This window comes from Embiotoca jacksoni, unplaced genomic scaffold (genome assembly GCF_022577435.1).
Source record: "Embiotoca jacksoni isolate LCO1_2020_lvr unplaced genomic scaffold, fEmbJac1.0.p SCAF_38, whole genome shotgun sequence".
Taxonomy (NCBI): domain Eukaryota; kingdom Metazoa; phylum Chordata; class Actinopteri; family Embiotocidae; genus Embiotoca; species Embiotoca jacksoni.
In genome coordinates, this window is record NW_027185390.1 from 483,843 (window position 1) to 495,879 (window position 12,037).

Consider the following 12,037-nt stretch of genomic DNA (forward strand, 5'->3'; position numbering starts at 1 on the left):
GCGCCGGGGGGGAGGCCTTCCAGAAGGGGGCGCCACCGAGCTCGATAACAGGACTTGTTTTCTCTCTTTTCCCTTCTCCCCCTGCTAGCCCCCTCTAGAGACAATGGTTCAGCCCTGTTTTAATGGAGGACTTAATCAAATAGGGTTGGGAACGGGGGGGACGGGACGAGGGGGAGGAGCGGGATTCTTAATGCGTGATAAAAATGTTTTGTAGATACTTGTTAACTGTCACAACTGGCAACACCACCCGTAAAAGACTACTGACTTGACAAACCCCTCTCTCTCTCTCCCTTTTTTCTTGTTTTCTATTCTGGTAACAGGATGAAATGTTGGCTTTGATTTCTAGAACTCCCCCCTCAAAATTTTCTTCAGTTTTTTTTCCTTCTAAGGAGCACTAGCCTAACTGGTCTTTTTCTATGGTAGATAGCAATTTTAAGACTCTTTGGACAGCAAAATCTCCAAAAAAATTTGTAATGTGAAGAGTTTAGGTGAATTTTCTTTCTTTATTTCTGTTCTTTCTTTCTTCTTTTTTTTTTTTTACAGCTTTTATGTTCTATCTTTGTCTTGTTCTTTTCAAAACTATGATGTTTTTGTTTGTTTCTTAGGTAAAAAAAAAAAAATTTGAAAAAAATAGGAAAAAAAAAAACTTACTAGCCAAGTCACAAAGAAAATGGGTTGCACATAGACTTATGGAATTAAGTTTAATTTGTGATTTTTTTTTTTTTGTTTGTTTCGTTATGTTTCTAATCTTGATGTAAATTTACACTATTTATAAATACATATTTATTGCTTGAAAATATTTGTTGATGGAATGCTGTTATTTTTTCCAGAGTACCTGCCATTAAATTTGAAGGAGTTTTGTCATTTTAACACAACTCCTCTTACATTTTCTATATATAAATAAAATTGCTTAGCAAGCATTGTACAGAAACGGACATTTAAAATTGTTTTATTGTTTGAAGAATGTTTTATGATGAGTCAATAAACACAAAGTTGTCAAATTATCCAGGCTTTCTGGTTGCTCAAACACACGACAAAATTCATTTCGTAAATTTACACTTAAAGCAAATTTAAAACGGTGGAAACACAATGTAGAGGTTGAGTATAGGCCTGAAACCCAGCAGACAATGTAGCTGTAGACTGACACACACAGAATCCTACACTGTATGCCAGGTCCAGAGCTTACCCTGCTTCTCTGAATGTCAATTTCATCTTTATTTAAAAAAAATAAATGTCTGCTGTCCTCCAAAGTACCCAAGCAGCCTCGGATTATCTCCACTGGAGGCTTTTCTCTTCTCTGTGGGTGGGCATTGGAGACATTTCTTAGAAATTTAAAAGCTGCCTTGCACAAAAGATCACAAAGAGAGGGTGTGAACTACACTCAGGAAAAAGCAGCACGAAAAGATACACTAATCTCATCAGAAAGAAACTCCCATCTGAAACAATCTGCAGAGCACATAACAACAGTTACACATGATAATCAAACAGTATCCAGAATAACATGGCCGTCAGCAGAGACCCAGTAGCCAGATGTAGCTGCTGCCAGCCCCACAGGATCTACACTGACTACTGAGCAACTGCCGGCCGCCCCATGGTTCAAGCAGCTCCGGCAGCCAGGAGAGGAAATGAGGAGGAGGAGGACAACAACTTCGTGCAGAGCAGCTCTGCTGATATAATACAGGTGAGGATGTAAATACAGTTGGTAATTAAACAAACAAAACAACTTTTTTGGCAGGAAACAGATCTCTAATACAAAGTTGTTCTAAAACATAAAAAAAAAAAAAAAAACGTGCACTTTGAATCCTCGTAAAAAAGAAACGACACAACACGCACAGACTCTTTTCCCACTTGCACCTTCAACTATAAATGCCAAGTTTGTTTGTCGGCAACATGTGTGAAAAGGTTGTTTACTGGAGTCAATTATCCATGTAAAATACTTTAGCAGCTCTTCAGGACTGATGAAACCCTGTATGATAATTATCAGGCTAATTCAATCCTGCTGTGCACAATTACTAAATACAGAAAATACATAGAAATGACTTTTAACCATGCAAGTACAGGAATTAATGTCCCCCAATTTAGATCGGACGTTTAATCTAGATGATCAGATAAATTAATAGTATAAAGTGTATTTTTTTTTTTAATGATAATTAGTAACTGTTGGCGTGCTGCATCGAGCAGAGCTCATGCGCATGGCAATCTCGTTTAAAACGTTTAACTTTATAAACAACATTTACATGTTGAGATGCATGTGGGGAAAAATGGCTAAATATCATCTTCCTCTTCCCTCGCTGAAAACAACATGGCCGACTGGGCAGCATCCATTTTGACCGCCACGGATGGATGGACGCCGGGGGACTTCTCCCATCACCTTTCCTGGAGAGTCCACGTTCAGGTCGAAGTCTGTTGGGGGTCCTGGGAAAAGAAAGACGTGAAGGTATGAATTTGATCACATTTATCAAATTAGTGTGACTGTAAATCTGCAGAGGCCGCAAGAGGACAGCTGAACCAAACACTTTATGTTCAAACATACAGCTGAAGTGGTAATAGCATCTTTACATAGTTATATATACATATATATATATATTTTTTTTTAGAAACACTCAACATGTTAACTTTCCACCCACAAACTCTTTTATTCTGGGGGAGGCACACATGAACAAAACCAAAAGTGTGGGCTGAGAAATCGTGATTCTAGGAAACAAGATGCCCGTTTTAATGTGAACGCCAGTTAAGAAGACGAAGGTTTCCTGTTGGCTGTCTGAAACGACAAAGGCAGGAAACCTGGGTTTTTGCGATACAGTGACAACCGTGTTAAAAGAGGAGGGGGAGGAAAGGGTGCAAGTAGCAGGATGGATGTGTATATTATTTGCAAGGTAGTGTCTTTTTTTTTTTTTTTTTTTTTTTTTTTTGTGGACATACAGTATGGTTTACGTGCCGGCACGCGCCAGCTGCAATCTCACAACGTATTCAAGGAGACACCAAAAAAAAAAAAAAAAAAAAGCTGGAATAGGTACCTCTCCTCTTTCTAGATGTTCCACCTATATGCTCGGTGAAATCTGGCACTGCTCCAGGCAGAGTGGTATGTGAACTCCGCCTGGCCCAGACCATCGACCGACCCCCACCCTCCTCCTCCCGCTGTCCTCAAATCCCAACCGCCTAACAATGTCTCCCTGTGTCGCATTGGGCAGGAAAAAAAAAAAAAAGAGAGAAAGAGCGAGAGAGAAGGAATTAAACCAGCGGAGTGATCAATGCTCTCCATCCTGACCCCCTTCTCATCCCTCTTTCCCCTTCCTCGCTGTTCCCTCCATCTCTGCGCTGGCGTTTCCGCCTTTGTGAGAAGCAGACAGGTGGCCATGACTGCTAATTTTAACCGGTCCGATTGTCTGCCTGCCTTTCCCACAGCTATGTATAGATGCCTGCAATTAACCAAGTAGGTCAGTGTGTGAGACACGCACCTATAAACACACATGCAGGCACACCGGGCCCTGACCTCTAAAAATGTCTGACTTGTCCATTCATCCACTCCCATCTCTGTTGCAAATGATCCCCTCTGATTGGCTGTCGCTCTCAGCCAATGGCTGAGCTTCCTGCTGCCCATTCATAAAAGCCAGGGTCATTGAGGATAATGTGGTATTATGGCATGCGCAAAGAGGAGGAGGAGGAGGCCCTGTTTTTATTTTGCGCACATTTCAATGTGACAAAACTAACGTTATTTAAATATGGATTAATACCAAACAACAAACTGATGCTTTTATGGATTTGACATTGAAATTTCTGCACAATTGTTGGTGTTCATTTTCTAGTATTTGCCTCGAGTTACAAATAGCAAATTTGTGTTAGCAGATTTTGAAGTCACTAAACCTCTTTCCTAAATTTGTGCAACTGTAAGTGAAATTAAGTCCTTTACATTGAAAGTTTTAAATCCTGCTCCTTTCAGCCTGACACGGTAACATCACATTCCTGTGTGTTTAATAAGTAATGAACCGAGGGCTACTCAGACTGGGATAATCTCCCTTTTTTTGTTGTTTTCTCAGGCTATCGCTCCCTCACCACCGCCCTCCATCCTTCTCATTGTCATTCCTTACCCAATAATTACCACCGCTGCTAGTTTTCGGACCCGTGTCACAGTTAACTCCCTCCCCCCATAAGTTACATGTTTATATATAGAAATGTGTGACTGTGTCAAAGTGAGTCACTGATGTGCAGCCTCGTGTGACATCCAGGCCTATAGCCTGTCAACATTTTTACAACTGCATTGAGAAAAGCTGGGATGAAAAAGCACAAAGGGTTCACGCGAGACAACCAAAACTCATGACAAAAATTGTGAATCTGTAAGTGCCGTTGCTCGTAAGCCAGTTGAAGGAAATAGGTTTTTAAATCGGCCTTTAAACATGAGTTTAAAGCTGCATTATGTGCAAGTGCTGCTGCTCTGCTGTTTCTCTCATAACCAGTTCAGGTAAATGTTGGAAATAGAAAACTCTTAAAATTTCAGATGAATAGTACTATAAAAAAGGCGGATTACAAAATAAAAGCTTTACTTTTTTGGACTTTGAAGATAAAAAAATCTATCCACTCTGTCATATGATGTGATGCGAGGCATGTTTGTAATGGGCTGTCCAAGATAACAAAAAGAAAACGAGGTGCTACCCATTGCCATGGAAACGGGGAGTAATTAGCACAGAGTGCTGTTCAGAGAAAAAGGAGAGAGGAAGAGGGAGCATGATTCTGTGTGGGATGTTGGCCCGTTTTCAAGAGATGAGCAATGAGAGGAGGACGAGGAGGAGATGAAGTTACAGCGGCCTCCGTGCAGGTTTCAGGTGGCACCGACAATAACTTCCTTTGCGCCGACTCAATCTTTCACCATTGAATTTGATTAAGGAAGGAGCACTTTCTGCCGCAGGAACGAGTCCGACAGATTTCCTCCCCGCCGCTCTGTGCAGCCCCCCCCCCCCCTCCTCCCCCCCTCCCGAAGCCTCGCCGCATGTTTATACAGAGACTGCGAGTGGAAAGCTGGGTTCAGCTGTTGATCTGGCTCATGCTGCTACAGTCCCCCATGTACTACGGATGTGTCTGTCCATCTGTTGGTCATGTGACGCGAGTTCCACTGATGGGACGAGACAAAAGCTGCACAAAGGACGCATCTTTAACTTTGCGTCCCGGCATCTGAACATAAACTGAATAACCAAAAGCATCTCTTAGTTTGGTGTATTTACACTCAGAGCATGAGTAATATTTGATATTTAACAATGATGTCACTGAAGCGTTTGTTTCCCAGGATGTGAAAGTCATCACATTTTCAAATGGAAAGCTTCTTTTGCATAAATTGTCAAACATTTTAATGGATAAATGATTTAAAATCCCTTCTGATCAGCAGTTACACAACAAAGAGGAATGATGCTTTTTCAAGTGGTTGAGTTTCTATTAAAGTGTTTCAAACTTGGAGAGACTGTATCAGCGACCCCGCTGATAAACCAGCAGCGATGATGCATCTGGTCTCTGATTGGCCCTTGGCTGACTTGCATCATTCCTGGAGGATGACATATTTACTTGGATAACCTTCATTTCTGAACATTTATTTATGAAGTTGACTCATCAGGATGATGTTTAACGCAAATGTCCTGCTTCTGATTAATAAATGAATCGCCAACTTTTTTGATAATGATTAATCTTTTTTTTTTTTACATAAAAAAATGCTACAATTCACTGGTTCCGTCTTCTTCTTAAATGTGAATATTTTCCGTTTCCTTAAATCCTCCGTGATGATAAACTGAATATCTTTAGTCTGTGGACTGTTGGGACAAAACAAGACATTTTAAGGTGCACCCAACATTAATCAAGCAGATTAATCGATAAGTAAATTGATCGTTAGCTGCGGCCCTAGTCACCATAACTGCGTGTTCTAGTTTTAGTGTCTTGCTCATGGGCCAATAATTTGACTCCTGAGGTTGCCCCTTCATAAAGCTGCCCTTTCGGTCAACAACAAATCTGATCCAAAACCCATCTTTTATGAGACAATGCTTCAGTGCATTTGCACCCAGTACGCGGACACACACTCAAAACACCCACGCAATCGGTACACACTTTGTTCTTCAAGCATCGAGCGACTCCTCAGTCACTCTCTTCCCTGCAACGGCTAATGGCAGCCAGGAGCCCACGGGCGCGTATATGCTAAGAACAATTATGCAGATGCGAGCTAAAACCACTTTGGTGGTATAATCCAACAATCAGTCCATTATAGTAATTGTCGTTAGTGAGTGGGCGATTATGGCTTCGACAGAGACGCTGAAGAACAGGCAGAGCTCGGCTGGTTTTATGCAAATCTGGCAAGCCCCATTTAATATGTCAGATGTAAGGGGGCTACGTTTCTGAATTTCTGACGCAAACGCCGGGCCGTGGAGAGTGTGTGTTTGAGAGTGTGAGACCACCGAAGGGTTTATATGCAGCTGTTGCTAACAGTAAGAGAATTTGATGGAAATAATGAACTGAATCGAGTTTTTTAAGGGACTGTACAGAAATTATTAGGGAGGGGTGGGATCAGAAATGGGGGAAGAGTTATACTTATTTATTTGACAATAGAGAGAAGTCTGTCAATTTTATATTGTTTTCTTTTTACTTTAAATTTACCGTAAACAAAATTATTCAACAGTTGCCAAAACCTAAAGTGAAATGAATCCTCTTTTATGGATCATAAAGGATCATTTTCCATTAAAAAAAAAAAAAACGGGTAACAAGCGGGTCTCTGTAACAGGGTTTTATTTTTAGCAATATGAGAAACAGCAAATATGTCATATTACAGTTAGCAAGAATGTGCCATTTATTGTTAGCCAGACTTTATTCATTAACAAAACCAATGTAAAGTTAAATGTATCATAGTGTTAACCTAAATCGAGAGTCTGTATTTTTATTATAATAATATAATTTTCACCCCCCAACCTAATAATTTTGGTACAGTCCCCAAGTCATTTTAATAGGACTGAAAAGGTAGATAACCTGCAAATACTAAACAGCAGGTAAATTCAGGAACATTAGATGTGTTTTGTTTCAATCCCTCGATTTTGGGTGTTGCATTGTTCTTTGGGGTCTCTGTAGTGTCTCTGATTGAGATTTGTAGTTTTCCTGAGCAATCTGTGGATCATATTTGTCAGTGCTGAGGTCATCTGACCACTTTGTCCAGTGCATCAGCTGGTGGGGTGTCATGTGAGGAGGCAACATGTGCAGCAGCTCCACTAATGTGGTTACCTAAAGAGGAAGGCAAGGAATGTATCCTAAACTCAACCCAAGCCCCCATCCTCCTCCTCCTCCTCCTCCTTCTTCTCCTCCTCCTCCTCTTCCCCCCTTCAGTCATGGGTTCTCCGCTGGGTAATCGCATACCAAAAACACAAGAATTTCCCCCTCTCTCCTCTCCAGGCAGGGGCAAACTCCCCCCCTTCCCTCTGTAGCATGAAGCCGCTGGAGTTCATAGGGAGCAAACCGGAAACTACACGACTTGTTGCATTCAGAATAAAAGCATTTATAAATTAAGGTGTTTTAGATGCATTAACAAAACAGAATATTTAAATGCAGAATACCTTCAAGATGACAGACTTTTGTTAATGTAAAAATAAAATTGAATATCTGTCGAGTATGCGTAATTCTTCTGCAACTCTTGATTCAATAATTAATTAATACTAAATAGCACAATCATTAGATAATAGTATCTGCAGTTTTAGTGCCATTAACCATGGCTTATTTCAGCTAAAAGGATAATTAGATGAATTGAAAGTTGTTTAGCTGAATTGATCCGCAGCTTTTATGATAATCAATTACCTGTCTGAGATCTTTTTCAAGGAAAAACACCAAATATTACAAAGTTCCTCCTTTTCTGTTGGGAGGATTTTTCGTTTTTCTTTGATTTCATTGAGAAATGTTGGGTTTTGGATCTGACAAAAAAACAAAAGGGTCGAGACGAATTGAGCTTTGAGATATAGTAGCTGGTCATTTTTATAAACCAAACAATGACCCTAATCTCTTGATCAACTATATAATCTGTTGTATTATTAATTCATCAGAAATGAAAATAGGCAGATACTTTCAATTAAACTGATGCAAGTTGAACAATATGCCACAGTCATTGGATTTAAGAGGAAGTCACTTACTGAAAGCCTGAATTGACGGTCAACACATGCAATGTATTCAATGTTATCATAAATGTAAAAAAAAGATTTACTTTTTGTCACTATAACCCGTTAGTTCGACTCATATTATGAAAATGGTAACCGGATGTCTACGTTTTATTGTAGCGCACTTGACGCTGGTGGCAGCGGTCTGAGAGCGGCTTTGAGAGCGGTTCCCAAACTGCTCTTAATGTGAAAAATACAGAGAAAACGCCGGGCGCATTCCTGAGACCCAGAGACATCCATGCCCGACCAAGACAGACACAGTCCGTGTGTGTGCTTGTGCGTGCGAACACGTGCGTGTGCGTGCGTGCGTGCGTGTGTGTGTGTGTGTGTGTGTGTGTGTGTGTGTGTGTGTGTGTGCGTGCGCGCAAGCCGTGCGTCTCTGCGGGGGTGGAGAGCTTGGAGACCACACACTTTGCGCATTGCCCCCCCCCCCCCCCCCCCCCCCACACACACACACACACACACACACACACGGGACCAAGCACCGCACTTAGCCCTCAAAGTAGCGAAACATTTAAGTTGGGGCAAAAAGAAAAAACACAAGCGAAGGTTGAACGGCGCCGTAGATGTGGCTTTGGGGGGGAAAAAACGACACTTGGTGCGTGAAAATCCCCTTTTGTAACCAAGTGGAGAGACTGAAATGTGCTCCCTGGAGAAGCCCCGCATGGCCAAAGCAAAGCATAACCGAGGTGATGAGATGGACTTTGGCTAAAGTGAACGTTCTGTAACGACACTGGTGCGAAATAAAAACAACAATATTGAATTGTTTTCACGTTTTTTCAGTCCGATCACACGCCGCGTTGCGCAATCTGCATGGATAGGCTGCGAACGGCGGAATGGTGCCGACGAACGAGAGAGAGAGAAAAAAAAAAAAAAAAAGTCTCTTAAACTTCCCTTTCTCCAACACGGACAACACCGACAGACCGAGGTTGGAGAAAGTTAGTGTTCCCTCCCTGGAGATAAAGCGCCGACCGTATGAAAACGGGCTCCACTTACCGTGGCTGCGTCTGCTGGCCGCATGTCCCCATGAGAGCGCTGTGCGTGTGTGCACAAGACGCATACCGATACTAGTGGTCGGAAGCGCAGCGCGACACGTCAACGCGTGTTGCCTCCATATCATAAGGGCGATTCTTCAGCTGCTGCCTGGCTCAGTGGTGCACAAACTGGGGTCCGGGGACCTCCGGGGGGCCCCCGACGGAGAAAAATGGGGAGTAGTTTAGAGTGCAACAGCTACAAGTGGCTGTGCTTTAAAGTGATGTGGTAATGTTGCATAAAATCAGTGCCAGTGCATTAAATTCAGTCTGGTGTGATCCTTTCCATTAATAGGCTGATATTTGAGTCTGCACTTCCAATGAAAAATACAGGAAAAATAGGGGAGTTGATTGGAAAGAGTTGCGATGACCAAGAACACAAAGTAAAGAAATCCAACCTGAATATCAAGTCTGAAATATTGATATAAACTCCTGCAATGAAAAATGTTTTAATCCTCACAGAATGGCATCATAAGTGATGCTCTCTGGTTGGTGCATAGTACTTTTTGCAGTTTCATTGGCTATTTAACAATCGCTCAGCCAATCAGAAATAAGCAGCAGAACTGTTTTTCGTCGCTATAAAAATCTGCTCTCGTTTGTTTGTCTTTTAGACAACTTTTGTATGAAGTAGTAAAGAAAATGTAATACATTTCCGATGTGGTTTTGAATGGTGGTCTGTGGGGGTCATGATTGCTTAACCTCTCCGTTTTTTAAGACTGACTGCATCACCTCTGACTGCAGTTGTAGCTATATTTTTAAATCACCATTCAATGCCACTATGACAAAGAGAAAATCCCCATAGAGTGATTCTGTCACACCACAGGAAAAAAAAGAAAACTACATACAGTATGTCATCTTTTTGGGTTGTTTTAAAATCACCTTGCGGGCGATCAGTGTAATGTGGTGACTTAAAGATGTGTGTATGCATGGTTAAATCCTCCTACTACATCACATCTATCTGGGATTTCATAGGAAACCCCAGCTCACACACAATACAAACTGCATCTGGGGAGCAGAACTCTTTTTTTTCCCTCACAGACGACACAGCTCGAAAATGCAATCGATTCTGCGCGTGATTTCTTTTTTCCCCACCCTAAAACCTTTTCAAACACATGCAGCCGGTCTGAATGAATCCTGCAGCAGCGGCGGCAGCCCGGAGAACGCTGCTGTTTTTAATTGAACAGATAACAGACTGAATGGTTTTGTCTGCAGTGGAAGGAACCCTGGAAGATTTGTACTCCTGCTGCTGCACTGGAGACAAACGCCTGACATCCCTCTCTCTCTCTCTCCCTCTTTCTCTTTCTCTCTCTCTCTCTCTCTTTCTGCAGTGGCTCAACACCGAAGCATGGGCAGCACAGACACAGGCAGGCATACAAATGGGCACTCAGACGGTATGTGCACATACATCACATCGCACGTAGAAACACAGAAACATCAAGTGCTTACCAACAGGCTTCATCCAGGCTGTTAAAACCCAGGGTTACCCCAGACGCCATGATCTGCCTCTTTATTTCTCCCCCCTCGACCTCGTCTCTGTCTGTCTCTTCACTCACTTTGCTTCTTCCCATCTTCTCATTCGCTGCCTCCATCCCCAGTATCCTCCTCTCCATCCCCTCTCTCTGCTCTCCACCGGTCTCTACACTGATCTTTTAAGTCTACCAACCTCTCCACTGATCAATGGACAGCCGGCGAAGCGAGCGCTGCTGCCTCCACCTCCCCCAGCTTTGTGTGTGTGTGTGTGTGTGTGTGTGTGTGTGTGTGTGCGTGCGTGTGTGTTTCAATGCGAGGAGAGGAGGTTTCCAACCCACACACCACTCTCCAGAGCTCTCAGCCTCCACAGTGCCTCATCAGTTGACCACTCCACACCCCTACGCACCAATTGTATGCATGTTTGCATGCACACCTACACGCAGTAAAAAGCAAAGTCCACATTTAAGTGTCACCTGAAGTTCTTTTTTTTTGTTGTTGTTGGTCGGAGGGGGTGGGGGTGGGGTGGGGTGTATGTCTTAAGAAGCATCCTCAGCTGAACACCTGTGACTCATCCCGAGTCCCACAGAGCAGCTCGTAATGGATGTAGTTACAACCATTACAGGCATAACCAGGTGGCTTTGCAGTTCAAAAGGCAGCTACAGGCCATTTGGCAACTTTAGTGAGCGGCTAATCTTGTTGCCATGTTGTCAACATAACAGAAATACTCCCTTTGGCTCATTTTTTTTCCCCGGCATGAAACGACACCGAAGATGGAAAAAAAATGTATGGAAAGTTTCACATTTTTTCGGAGAGTTTCTAGAATTCAGGAAACAGGCTTGATTCAGTGATGCATCACTTTGAATAGTTCAGCAACTCAAGCTAATTTAAGATTAGGAGAATCTGAAGCAACCTGCTCTGCAACAGGGTTATAAATAGTGAACTGAATCCATCCTGTTCTAGCTGCTGTGTGAGGCGGAGAAGCCATCAGATGAGAATAAATGCAAGCAATCAACACGGGGGGGGGTACATCTAATAACAGCAAAGAAATTACAGGTTTGAGACCCCAAGAGAGCAACACTTTGACCCAGTGTGAGCAAGACAAACAGGTATCGAGAGCTGCAAAATGATAAAGAATCTTTGATTATTAATTATTTTTTTAAACAAATAAGATCATATAAAATGAGCAGTAAAGAGCAGTGGGCTACGTCATGGCTGAACGGGCAGGCGAAGAAGGCTGATTGATAGGTGACAGCTGCCATTCAAAAAAACTGAAATAATAAGTGCTTAGCAGCAAAAATGGAGGTAAAATTAAAATGCAAAATAAACGTGGAGCTAATGTACTTTTTTGACAGGGATATATATATATATATTTAT

The 12,037-nt window shown here is 42.2% G+C and overlaps 1 long non-coding RNA gene across 1 annotated transcript; it reads right to left on the reverse strand.

Moving 5' to 3' along the window:
- Positions 1-933: 933 nt before the first annotated feature.
- LOC138208505 (uncharacterized) lies at positions 934-10,863 on the reverse strand. Its single transcript, XR_011179096.1, has 2 exons — positions 10,640-10,863; positions 934-2,415 (listed from the first exon to the last, which is right to left on the reverse strand). It is a non-coding gene; the product is annotated as an uncharacterized lncRNA (long non-coding RNA).
- Between the last annotated feature and the right edge of the window lie 1,174 nt (positions 10,864-12,037).